This window comes from Podarcis vaucheri, assembly GCF_965113315.1.
Source record: "Podarcis vaucheri genome assembly, chromosome: 16".
Classification (NCBI taxonomy): Eukaryota; Metazoa; Chordata; class Lepidosauria; order Squamata; family Lacertidae; genus Podarcis; species Podarcis vaucheri.
In genome coordinates, this window is record NC_138754.1 from 7544316 (window position 1) to 7557941 (window position 13626).

Sequence of the window (13626 nt, forward strand, 5' to 3'; positions counted from 1 at the left end):
AGAGAGAGAGAGAGAGAGAGAGAGAGAGAGAGAGAGAGAGAGAGAGAGAGATGATAGATAGAGATAGATGATAGATAGATAGATAGATAGATAGATAGATAGATAGATAGATAGATGATAGATAGATAGATAGATAGATAGATAGATAGATAGATAGATAGATAGATAGATGATAGATGGATAGATGATAGATAGAGATAGATATAGATAGATAGATAGATAGATAGATAGATAGATAGATAGATAGATAGATAGATGATAGATAGATAGATAGATGATAGATAGATAGATGATAGATAGATAGATAGATAGATAGATAGATAGATAGATGATATAGATAGATAGATAGATAGATAGATAGATAGATAGATAGATGATAGATAGATAGATAGATAGATAGATAGATAGATAGATAGATAGATGATATAGATAGATAGATAGATAGATAGATAGATAGATAGATAGATGATAGATAGATGATAGATAGATAGATAGATAGATAGATGATAGATAGATGATGATAGATAGATAGATAGATAGATAGATAGATAGATAGATAGATGATAGATAGATAGATGATAGATAGATAGATGATAGATATAGAGAGATAGATGAATAAAATGTTTTCAGCAGGTGTCTAAAGCAACAGCAAATTGCCTTCCTGATGGTAATAGGCAAGAGTTCCATAGCACTGTGCTGCCACACTAAAATATTTCCAGTCTTTTGGCCAAAGCAACAACCGTTTATGTTCTTCAGTTGTCAAATTCCCTATTGTAGGTATATAGTTCAATAGAATATTATCCTCTGAAAATTGGAACTTTTTTGCACAGTCATATTTCTCCCCGCAATTGGTATATATACGACATTGTAAAAACATGTGTTTTAAAGAAGCATTCATTGTTTGTTTTATTTAAAAAAACCAGTAGTTTACAAGAAGAATACATTTTAATTTCAGCAAGCCTACAAAGTTGTGTAAGTTATCTATATTTCTTCTTTTTTGCAATTTGTATTTATTGAATTTGCATGTTAATGATAATAGCATTCTTTGCATTTCTTTTCTCAGTAGTTTATGGATTTTAGCAGAGTTTTGATTTACTATTTTATTTCTATGCTACTTACAGGACTTTTTGATTAAACAATTTAGCAATTTTGCTAAATAAATGTCACATCAGCACCAGCCAGCAGGACCAAAGGTCAAGGGTGATAGGGTTTAGAATCTAGCAACCCCTAGTTCCCCATCCCTGAAAATCTTCTTCAATGTATTCAAAAACAAACTTTTAGCACAATCCTCATGTGTCTACTTGGAAGTAAGCTCCATTGCATTCAGCTGATATGGAATCCCAGCTGTATCGAGTAATCTCAGACACCCTTCCCACACCGCCAGCCCACGCTGTTTACCTGCTTCCTTTGCAAAGAGAAGGATAGGTGAAAAACACAACGTTAAACAGGGAAGTCAAAATAATTAGGGCACTTCAATGAAACAGCTGACAATTAAAGATCTAACGATTAATTTTTATTTCCTGGAATTGAGCAAGAGTTATTTCCTCTATGCACGCCAACAAACCGTATAAAAAGGGATGTCTCCCAACAGATTGTTCCAGAAGCATCTGATACTCTGAAAGTATCTCTTTGGATCCAGCAGGAAGCCAGGTAAATTGTTCCCTGTTTGTGGGTTTCTTATGATAGAAATACTTCTCTGTAGGTTGTTAATTATCAGACTAACTTGATATTTTTTTTCTTCTCACCACTGAATCTTACCCAGAGCGAAATGTTGTGATAAATGTTCAACTTTTCGCCTGCACAAAATTCTGGAAGAATATTCAAAATGAGTGTTTCAGTTGAACTGTGGTTTGTGTTCAGGTGCCTCTCATGAATGGTCACCATTTCATGGGTGTTCTAGTCTTCATAAGAAAAAAGTTTGTAATTTGGCGTAGCTGAAATTGTTTGGAGATGCAACCTACCCAAAAAATATTTCCTACAGAGAAAATTTTTGGGAATTTGGGGGGATCAAATGGAACAGAGGGAGCTCTCCCTTACAGAGTCAGATTGCTGGTCAACATAGCTCAGTACTGTCTACATTCACCAACAAGTGTTCTCCAGGATTTCAAACCTTCCCAGTCCTATCATCAGATGCTGGTGGTTGAATGTGGAACCATCTGCATGAAAAAAAAATATATGATCAGCCTCTTGAGTTATGGGAATTCAATAGCTCTTCCTGCCCTACCTGGAGATCCTGGGGATTGAAACTAGGAGTTTCTGCATGCAAAGCAGATGCTCAGCCACTGAGCTATGGCCCCTTCCTCAAGTGGGCACATTCTCATCATGCAATGGAAGAGATGCAGTAGAAGGAAAGCAACATGCTTTGAGAAGGTGGATGCAATGTATTGCAGAGGCATTCATTCTTGCCATGGAATCCCACCACAAGGGAGATCAGTTGCAGATTTAGGCAACAGTGTCCTTGCCATACCAGGTTGCCTATGATAGACCTCCAGTTTCAGAAGCAGGGAAGCCTCTGAATGCCAGTGCTGGGAAACAGCAATGTAGAGAGTGCTGTTTCAACAAGGTCCTCTTTATGGTCTTCCCATTGGGTCCTCTCGCTGGCCACTGTGAGAACAGGATGCTAGACTGGATGAGCCTTTGGTCAGATGTACAACTAAGATCAGGAGCTTGGGCCAATTTTCTCTCTTCCCACCCCGCTCTCTGATAGACATATAGCCAATGGTGGGAGATGCCAGAGACAAAAGAGGGAGGAATAATAAATGTAAATGACACCTTTTCTGCAGTGGGCAAATTTCTACATGCAATTGCACACTCCTCTGTCTCTTCCTTGCAGACAAGTGAGAGGATTTGACAGATTTCAAGAACACCTTCCAGGCAGGCCAAAAAAAGGGACTTGAAGCAGGGTCAGGGTCAGTTGTGAATTGTGCAGAAGAAGGGGTGCGGTTGTCAAGAAGGATGTGTGACTTGGGAAGAGTTCTGGGAGCTAGGTAGAGGAGCCTGGATTCGGCACCTGGGTCTATGTCTGTTTTAATCCAATAAAAAGTAGATTATAATCGCTGCATCCAAATGTCATTTCAGATCTACCCTCCCTGCTCCAACATGTCTTTCCTGAATGACAGTATGCTGTTGGAAGACTTCTATGAGCCAGAAATGGATGCATTCTCCAGCTTTGACTCCTTGTCTTATCAGTATCCAGGCTGCTATCCACAACGTCCACAGTTTCCTGGCCGGAGTTGGGGATGTCCTCGGGGGTATCGCCCCATCACAGGGTGCATCCCCTGCTATCCTGGTCTGCCGTGTCCTCCAGGGTACCGTGTCATAAGGGTTTGTGTCCCTTTTGGCCGAGCTTCCTACCAAGGAAAAGGCTGGCCATGTAAATCCGAGACACAACATTGACGGAACATCCAAGAAAGAAGACTCAAGATTCTGATCCTTGGCTGAATGAATGAATGTGGTATTCAAAAATGCTGAGTGCTCCAGAATCCCCACTGTGGAACCTGTGGGATTTGTGAGGCCTCAGCACTTCTCTTACCAATCCAGATGCTGCTTTTACTTTACTCCTTTGAGTTTTTCCTATCTTGGCATACTTATCTTAAGAGCAGACTCCTGTTTCCCAGCCACACCTATCACCTTCTATTCCACCCATTACTGATGAACCAGGATCCTCTACCACAGCTACTTCAACTATGAAAGATACTAAGTCAACATGGCCAAAGTGAACACTGGTGGTCAACCCTGTTGGCTTAGCCTACAATGATTTATCAGCTTTGTCTTTGTGATGTCTAGCTCAGTAGGCAACATGTCTGATTATTGTTTTTTCAGTGTTCCCTGTTGCATTTATCTCCATCTGCCCTGAGTCATTTCCACTGACTCCTTCCTTCATTTTCTCATTAAAATGTTCAGCATATCATAGAATGATTCTGTTGAGTTTTCTTCTCCTTCCTTTCACTTCATCCTCTGATGCAAGGTAACCAGTGTGGCATCTTCCAAAGGTTGCTGGTCCAAAGGTCAGAGATGAAGGGGTTTGGAGCCCCACAACATCTGGGAGGGGGGCAACACATTACCTACCCCTGTTCTATGACAAGCACAACTAACCCCCTTATGCTGGTGGCCATTGTCATCACATATTCTGGCAGCAGATTCCCAAGTTTATTCATTGAAGAACTAACTCCTTTTATGGTTCCTAAATCTGCCAAGATGGACAAGATACCAGACCAAAGAACTAACCCTTCTGCTCGCTCACTTCTGATAGCCTCAATGCCAATCCCTTCCCTTGAGAGAGGGAATAAGTTCTAGCTCATGCCTAGAAAGGTAAAAAGGTAAAGGACCCCTGACAGTTAAGTCCAGTTGCAGATGACTCTGGGGTTCCAGCACTCATCTCGCTTTACAGGCCGAAGGAGCCAGCGTTTGTCCGCAGAAAGTTTTTCCAGGTCATGTGGCCAGCATGACTAAGCCGCTTCTGGTGCAACGGAACACCGAAACCAGAGCAATGCACAGAAACGATGTTTGCCTTCCCTCCAAAGTGGTACCTATTTATCTACTTTCACTTTTGGGCGTGCTTTTGAACTGCTAGATTGGCAGGAGCTGGGACCGAGCAATGGGAGCTCACCCTGTCATGGGGATTCGAACCACCGACCTTCTGATCAGCAAGCCCAAGAGGCTCAGTGGTTTAGACCACAGAGCCACCCACGTCCCTAGCTCACGCCTATTGTATCTTTATCTTTGGCCAAGTCAGGTTGAACAAACTGAGGGTCCCTAGTTAGACAGGATTCAATCACATCCCATGAAAATCCAGCAGTTCAATTAAGGTTGGTTTGGTGCTCTCCCACAAACATAGGTGTCAACTCCCTGGGGCCCTGGGTGCCCGAGCTGCTCCAAAATTCCTCATGAAGAATCTGAGCCCCACAAATTTCAGCAACAGGGCCATGTATACTGCATGGCACCCATGGCCCTGGGCACCCACGGTCACGGCATCAAGTTGGCACTCCTGCCCATAACAGACTTGGAAAAAAATGGATTTTTCTGATAAGGTGGTGGCTTATCAGTGGTGACTGGTATCCACTGAAACTGGCATTACAGGAGTGGGAGCCTGAACTAAGAACAAGCAGAACCATCTAACTCTAGTTTAGTCCCCACCCTCCTCTCTGCTGAGTATTAGAAGGGCAACACTGAGACTAAGGAGAAGGAAGGTTGGCAGGCACTACCGCCACCTGGACTGGTTCCTGATAAGAAGGCAAGCATGTAGGTGGGGATTGACTGCATAGCAGAAATCCAGGGAGCCAGTGTGTAGTGGTTAAGAGCGGTGGACTCGTAATCTGGGGAACCGGGTTCATGTCTCCGCTCTTCCATATGCAGCTGCTGGGTGACCTTGGGCTAGTCACACTTCTCTGAAGTCTCTCAGCCCCACTCACCTCACAGAGTGTTCGTCGGGGGGGGGGGAAGGGAAAGGAGGATGTTAGCCACTTTGAGACTCCTTAGGGTAGCGATAAAGCGGGATATCAAACCCTAACTCCTCCTCCTCCTCTTCTTCTTCTTCTTCTTCTTCTTCCAAAGGGAACAGCAGTGAGACTAAAAGGCAAATAAGGGGCAGAGGGGTGAGGTTTTGTGACATGGGTTGGTGGGGCTTTGAAGGCAGCGGGGATGAAATAACAGTGGAACTATGATTTGTTAAAGGCATGCCACCAGGCAAAGGAGAAAGTTGGATTTTTGCTTTGCACAAATTGACATGTCATCCAACCAGCTGTTTTGAGACAGTGCAGATGAGGCCAAAGAGATAGATTTTCTCCCGCATATGCTACCATTCCAATGTAAGAGGAACTCCCTCTGCTGGAAAGCTGGAGGTCCTGCAATTTCCCGGCTCGCTCTTTTGATCTCCACTTCATTCCTATGAGATCTTTCAGCAAGGGTGCCTCAGGTCATTGTTATAGCTTGCTGTTCCATAGGCTTGTCAGGAATTGCCTGTCAGTCTATGAGGGTTCCATTTGAAGGGCAGCTACAGGCTGATTCTCTCCCCACATGCACCACTCCCTTGTTGTAACAGCAGCATCTCCCTCTGCTGGCAGGCTGAGCCTAATGCATCTTAAAAAGGTAAAGGGACCCCTGACCATTAGGTCCAGTTGTGACTGACTCTGGGGTTGTGGCGCTCATTTCGCTTTATTGGCCGAGGGAGCCGGCATACACCTTCCAGGTCATGTGGCCAGCAGGACTAAGCAGCTTCTGGACAACCAGAGCAGCGCATGGAAATGCCGTTTACCTTCCCGCTGGAGCAGTACCTATTTATTTACTTGCACTTTGACGTGCTTTCGAACTGCTAGGTTGGCAGGAGTAGGGACCGAGCAACGGGAGCTCACCCCATTGCGGGGATTCAAACCACCAACCTTCTGATCAGCAAGTCCTAGGCTCTGTGGTTTAACCCACAGCACCACCCGCGTCCCTTAATGCATCTTAGGTAAAGGTAAAGGTAAAGGTACCCCTGCCCATACGGGCCAGTCTTGACAGTCTCTAGGGTTGTGCGCTCATCTCACTCTATAGGCCGGGAGCCAGCGCTCTCCGCAGACACTTCCGGGTCATGTGGCCAGCGTGACAAGCTGCATCTGGCGAGCCAGCGCAGCACACAGAACGCCGTTTACCTTCCCGCTGGTAAGTGGGCCCTATTTATCTACTTGCACCCAGGGGTGCTTTCGAACTGCTAGGTTGGCAGGCGCTGGGACCGAACGACGGGAGCGTACCCCGCTGCAAGGATTCGAACCGCCAACCATGCGATCAGCAAGTCCTAGGCACTGAGGTTTTACCAACAGTGCCACCCACGTCCCATGCATCTTACCAGGTCACTATTTTGACTCCAGTTGGGACTATTGTTCTCATCACCCCTGACCACTGGTCCCACTATTAAGGGATGGTCATTTTGGACTCACAGCTGTCCATGGAGGCGCAGGTCAATTCTGTGTCCAGGGCAGCTGTCTACCAGCTCCATCTGGTACGCAGGCTGAGACCCAACCTGCCCACGGACTGCCTCGCCAGAGTCGTGCATGCTCTAGTTATCTCTTGCTTGGACTACTGCAATGCGCTCTATGTGGGGCTACCTTTGAAGGTGACCTGGAAACTACAACTAATCCAGAATGTGGCAGCTAGACTGGTGACTGGCAGTGGCCGCCGAGATCACATAACACCGGTCTTGAAAGTTCTACATTGGCTCCCAGTACGTTTCCGAGCACAATTCAAAGTGTTGGTGCTGACCTTTAAAGCCCTAAACGGCCTCAGTCCAGTTTACCTGAAGGAGCGTCTCCACCCGGACACTGAGGTCCAGCTCCGAGGGCCTATTGACTATTCCCTCAAAGTGAGAAGCCAAGTTACAGGGAACCAGGCAGAGGGCCTTCTCATTAGTGGCGCCCTCCCTGTGGAACACCCTCCCACCAGATGTCAAAGAGAACAACAACTACCAGACTTTCAGAAGACATCTGAAGGCAGGCCTGTTTAGGGAAGCTTTTAATGTTTGATGCATTACTATATTTTAATATTTTGTTGAAAGCTGCCCAGAGTGGCTGGGGAAGCCCAGCCAGATGGGTGGGGTATAAATAATAAATTATTATTATTATTATTATTATTATTATTATTATTATTGAATGGTGGGAGTTGTAGTCCAAAAAGAGCTGGAGATGCAGATTTGGGAAACATGGTACTAGGGGCTCTGTCCCCACTCACTCCATTTCCCAACCCTTTTCCCTCTAGTATTCTGTCCATAAAGACTCAAACAAATGAACCTGTCACTCTCCAGAGGTTCTTGAACCCATACAACCCAGGTGGCAAGCATGGTCAACAGTGGGAGATGATATGAGTTACGGTCCAGCAATATCTGGAGGGGCAAAAGTTCTCTATCCCTGACAGAGGGAGGGCGTGGCAGGCAGAGTCAGCAGCAAGGGAGAATGCATGAAGCATTAACAAAGAATCACAACTGTATGTTATCATCATCATTACTCATCTGTTGAAAGACTTGCCTGCTGTCATCCATGCTTCAGTAGCCTCCGGGTTTGATAGCTATCATGTACTCTCAACACAGCTGCATCTAGAGGCAACTTTGAAAACTACCGCTCCTGCTGTTCAGTTTTTGGCAGGTGTGGGCAGATAAGTACACAGCTCACCTGTTTTTGTGCAACTGCACTGGACCTGATTTGAAATGTTGGTTATTTTTTCAAGGGCTGTGTCTATTCCTAGGCAACCTTCCAGGGTGGAGGTGGGGGCATACGACAGCGGTGAGCAGTGCCAGTGAAAAGATGGAGCAGAGCAACTAATGTGAATTTTCTTTTTGTGCCAAAGGCTAATATTTACCCATGCTCACACATCCTTCTCTGTCCTCCATCCAGACCAGCAAGAGGAAACATCAAGAGTCGAAGCATTCATTCTAGTTTGAGAAAATCATCCAAGCAGGACTAGTGAGGGGGGTATTCTGAGGATTCTTGAGGGCAAGAGTGAGGGGCCACATTCATCCCTCAAGCCTCATGTTCCCCACCCCAAATTTAAAGCCCTGAAGTCCTGATTACTGCTATGGTTGCCATATTTTGAAGAGCAAAAAAGACTTGTACTTTTAACTATGGATGCGGTGGCACTATGGGTTAAACCACAGAGCCTAGGGCTTGCTGATCAGAAGGTCAGCGGTTCGAATCCCCATGACTGAGTGAGCTCCCGTCGTTTGGTCCCAGCTCCTGCCCACCTAGCAGTTCGAAAGCACCCTTAAGTGCAAGTAGATAAATAGGTACCGCTTTATAGCGGGAAGGTAAACAGCGTTTCCGTGTGCTGCGCTGGTGCCGGCTTGCCAGAGCAGCCTCGTCACGCTGGCCACATGACCCGGAAGTGTCTGCGGACAGCGCTGGCTCCCGGCCTCTAGAGTGAGATGAGTGCACAACCTGTCAAGACTGGCCCGTACGGGCAGGGGTACCTTTACCTTTAGCTTTCCTATAGCAAAACCAGTGTGGTTTAAGAAGGCACAGAACCTATACTCTAGAACCAGGGATGGAGAGCTGGTGGCTTTCCAAATCTTGTTGACCCCTTGTCCCATGAACCCCAGCATGGTCAATGGTCAGGAATGATGGGAGTTGTAGTCTAGCATGTTCAGGAAGACCACTGAATGTATGTATAGAACCAGGATCGCTATGGCCCCCTCAGAAGTTGTTGGACTACAACTCCCGTCAGCCCCAGCCAGCAGGGCCAACATTCAAATATGGTGGAAGTTCTAGTCCAGCAATGTTTGGAAGGTCACAGGTCCTTCATTCCTGACATAGACACTATTGTTGCAATGTTATATATTTTCCACCCAGAAGTCAGTCCCATTGAACTCAGTAGTATTCACTCCCAGTTAAGTGAGTACAGCAGGTTTCACGAGCCAGGTATCCCCTAGGTGTGATTGGATTCTAGATCTCATCAGTGCCAGAGATCAAGACCCAGTTGTCAGGGAAGATCAGAGCAGGAGTCCAGGAAGATCTGATTCCCTCCAGATGTTGGATTACAGATTCCATCCTCCTCCCTGACCATGGGCCCTGCAAGATGACGCTAATGAGGTTTTTATTTACCGTATTTTTTGCTCTATAAGACTCACGTTTTCCCTCCTAAAAAGTAAGGGGAAATGTGTGTGTGTCTTATGGAGTGAATGCAGGCTGTGCAGCTATCCCAGAAGCCAGAACAGCAAGAGGGATCGCTGCTTTTGCTGCACAGCGATCCCTCTTGCTGTTCTGGCTTCTGAGATTCAGAATATATTTTTTTTCTTGTTTTCCTTCTCCAAAAACTAGGTGCCTCTTATGGTCTGGTGCATCTTACAGAGCGAAAAATACAGTATTATTTGGGGCAGGGGGGAGAGTACACCTTTGAATCAATGAAAACTCTCTGGGTGTACAAATAAAATAGGACATTAACAGCACTGCTGAAATCCATAAATGGATTAGAAAACAAAATACACATAGTCTATGCCCCATTAAAATACTCTCATAAAAGAGTAAAAACAAATATAGGTTATGAAATAATAGGTAGCTGACCAGGCTTGCTGAAACGGATCTCACTCCTGTCAGCAATCGTGCTGCAGCATTCTGCGTCAACTGCAGATTCTGGACAAACCACAACGAAAGCTCCACATGGAGTTGCACAACATCAGGAGGTCCATTCGTGACAGAAAAGTCCATCTCATCAGTTCTCTTTCCAGTTGTTTGAGGAAATAATGTCATTCCTAAGCAGAAATCTGCAAACACGTACCATTGGTTTATTATGCTTACATAGAGACATGTACTAGGGCAGTCACGGGTTCAAGCAGTTGCTTCCTCATACACCTTTTACTGGAAGAGTATGGAACCACATCTAAGAACAAGGATTCTTTATAAACATAATTACAGCAGTTAGAAATAATTGTGGAGCTGGCTAGGCTTCCCAAACCTTCTCAGATGAGATGATACGGGTGTTCACCCATGAAGTACACATATTCAGGGTCCTTCATGGAGACTCATGGGAAAGCCTATGTCTTATGATGTCTCCGGATGGATGTGATCACTGAGATGTCCACAATGCCTCCAATTGCCTTCAAAATCCATTTGGATGTATGGACTGAGAGGAGCATCCACACTCACCCCACCCACCCAGTCTCTGCCCAAACACAACTCACATTTTGCTCTGGGTAAAATTTGGCATCAGCTCAATTTGGAGAAGATTATAGCAATTCAGAGCCCCCTTGCCATTCCACCAGCAATGGCACTAGAGAAAAGGTTTAGGACCCGTTTCAAAACTTGTTTGCGGTAAGAAGGTGGGGCAGGCTAGTTGATGATCCAAAGGCCAGTCACTTAGGGATGGGGGACCTGTGGGGGCCCCTAAATGGTTGTTGGACTCCAGCTCCCATCAGCCTCAGCCAGCATAGCCAAAGGCCAGGGATGATGGGAATTGTAGTCCAACAACATCTGGTGGGCCGCATGTAACAGATGTATAGTGTCCAGAAGTGATTGTGTCTCCCTTGGACAGACCCCATGGTCAGACCCCATGTGGAGTCCAGACCCTCAAAGTGTCCCTATTTTCCAGGAATAGTACCAGATTTATAGAAGCTGTCCTGGTTTCTGATTTGATCCTGGAATATCCCACTTTTCCTTTTGTTTAGTCGTACAGTCGTGTCCAACTCTTCGTGACCCCATGGACCAGAGCATGCCAGGCACTCCTGTCTTCCTTAGGACATCCCTCTTTTCATCAGAGAAATGTTGGAGGGTATGGAGTTATGTCATCTCCGAACCAAGGAGATAAGTAAATATATAACCTTTAGAAAACATCTGAAGGCAGCCCTGTATAAGGAAGTTTCTTAATATTTAATGTTTTACTATCTTTTTGTATATGTTAGAGGCCACCGATGGTGGCTAGGGCAACCCAGTCAGATGGGTGTGGTATAGATCATGGGTAGGCAAACTAAGGTCTGAGGGCTGGATCTGGCCCAATTACCATCTAAATACGCCCCATGGATGGTCCAGGAATCAGTGTGTTTTTACATGAGTAGAATATGTCCTTTTATTTAAAAGGCATCTCTGGGTTATTTGTGGGGCATAGGAATTCATTCATTATCATTATTTTCCAAAATATAGTCTGGCCCCCTACAAGGTCTGAGGGACAGTGGACCAGCCCCCTCCTGAAAAAGTTTGCTGACCCCTGGTATAGATATTGTTGTTGGTGGTGATTTTGTTGTTGTTGCTGCTGCTGCTGCTGCTGCTGTTATGCATGCCATCACAAGGACCAAAGGCTGAAGGTTGCTCACCCCACAAGACTGAAGGGAAGATTGGAGATTTCCCCCCCCCCCGCCATGTTTGCCTTAACACACAATGCTTTATGTCTTTGCAATTTCCAGCTCAGAAAACAGGATGTCTGATTATTGCTCTTTCTGTGGTCCACACTACATTGACCTTTTTTTGCAATGGGCCATTTCCACAGTCTCCTTTCTTTATCTCCGCATTAAAGTCTTTTGAAAATCATAGAATGGTGTCACATTGTTTTCTCTCTCTCACCATTGTTATACTCAGAGTAGACCATTGAAATGTACGGAAATGGCTAATTTAGTTGCATTGTTTTCAATAGGTCTGTTAAAGACACATGAACAGGAATATGGTTGGTCCCTGGCAGTTGATGAAACAGCTGCTGAAATAGGGCTGGGATTGCTTCCTGTCGGAATCACTTGCTTTTCCTGTTTACTCAGCAGGAAGGTCCATTTAAAATGAAATATGTAGTTGTTTTGCTTCTGCTTTTTGTGTTCTCAAGGTGTCAAAGTTAGCCTGGTGGCCCTGCTCCTCCAGTATACCACAGCAACATTTCCCCAGTATGAATCCCTGCTTGGGCTTTCATTGACCATAAGCAAAATCCCATGGATCTAGGTGGTGACCCTCCGTGGAGAGAAATGACCCATCTTGTCCATCTGTGGGATTTTACTTTGGCTTTGGTCTTGCGTTCAAGGGGCAAAGCCTCTGTGCAGGCACAGAGTTCATGATTCAGCAAATCTATTATACCATTCAGAGTTTCATCACCTGATTACCGGTAAATTATCAAAAGAAGAAAGCCATGATTGGCTTTTCTCACCAGGGACACAAGGAAGGGGAAGGTGTAGATTTAAGAAATCAAATTCCCCAAGGGCAGAAACTCTGTTCAGCTCTGCTCTGAATGGCAGCTTATGAGAAATGTAGGTCTAGCGGATACTCAGACCGCAGTCAGAGGTAACTGGCCTCACTCCAGGCATTCGGCTTGAGATCCTTGTTGACCTCCCCATCTGCGTCTCCCGGCAGGATACAGGCAAGGTCACCAATCGGCGATCCCACTCAGCGTGAGAGGGACACACCTCTCCCCCTCTTCCCTGTTTCCCTCAGGGAGGGGAAAAGAGACAGACAGAAATCTATTTATTCCTGTCATTCCAGCAGTACAGAGAAACGTGTCTGCACTCTCCAGACTCCAACAATACAGTGAGAAACTCCACCCCTGTACTTCCAGTACAGGTCAGATGACACTCTGAGCTAACATCCGGTGCTCAGTACAGTGTATAGACTGCCCCTTTTTTCCAATAGTACAGTCCCACACATCAACATCCTGTTTTGCATTCCGGCCCCCATGCTGCTGGATTTCGAATTGATACTTTCTCCTGACAGTCTTCTCTGTTGTGGCCCCAATCTTGTAGAGTGGAGATGGGGAACCTCAAGTCATGAATGCAGGAGCCCATGTCCCCCTATACGGACCTCAGAACTCTTCCCAGACCACAAGCCTCACTTGTCCTGAGCCCTCCATGATCCTTTTTGCTGTTTCTATGATATGCTGAAGAACTGGGTGGGAATGGGAAGAGATATGATTATGGGTTGAAGCAGAAACAGCATGCTTGATCTCCAATCTCCCCTTTGACCTTGTGGGCTTAGTATTCTTCAACCAACTACAGTCAAAGTGACTCTGGTGGATGGTACTGGTGCATCCTTAAAAGCCCTAACACAAGGTGACAAGTGTGACTGGAAATCAGGGACCAGGAAGCCAAATGAACAAGCCCAAACTCCGTGGAAAGGATTAACAGAAATGCCAAAACCTCAGAAACTCCACTAGCTGGCTGGAATGTGTCTTTCAACTCTGATAGAGCATCTTGCTTGATTGGAT

At 45.5% G+C, this 13626-nt stretch overlaps 1 long non-coding RNA gene across 1 annotated transcript; it reads left to right on the top strand.

Annotated features, from left to right (window-relative positions):
* The first annotated feature begins 1461 nt into the window (after window positions 1–1461).
* On the top strand, window positions 1462–3915 carry LOC309521240. Its single transcript, XR_014214597.1, has 2 exons — window positions 1462–1650; window positions 3079–3915. It is a non-coding gene; the product is annotated as an uncharacterized lncRNA (long non-coding RNA).
* Window positions 3916–13626: the final 9711 nt, after the last annotated feature.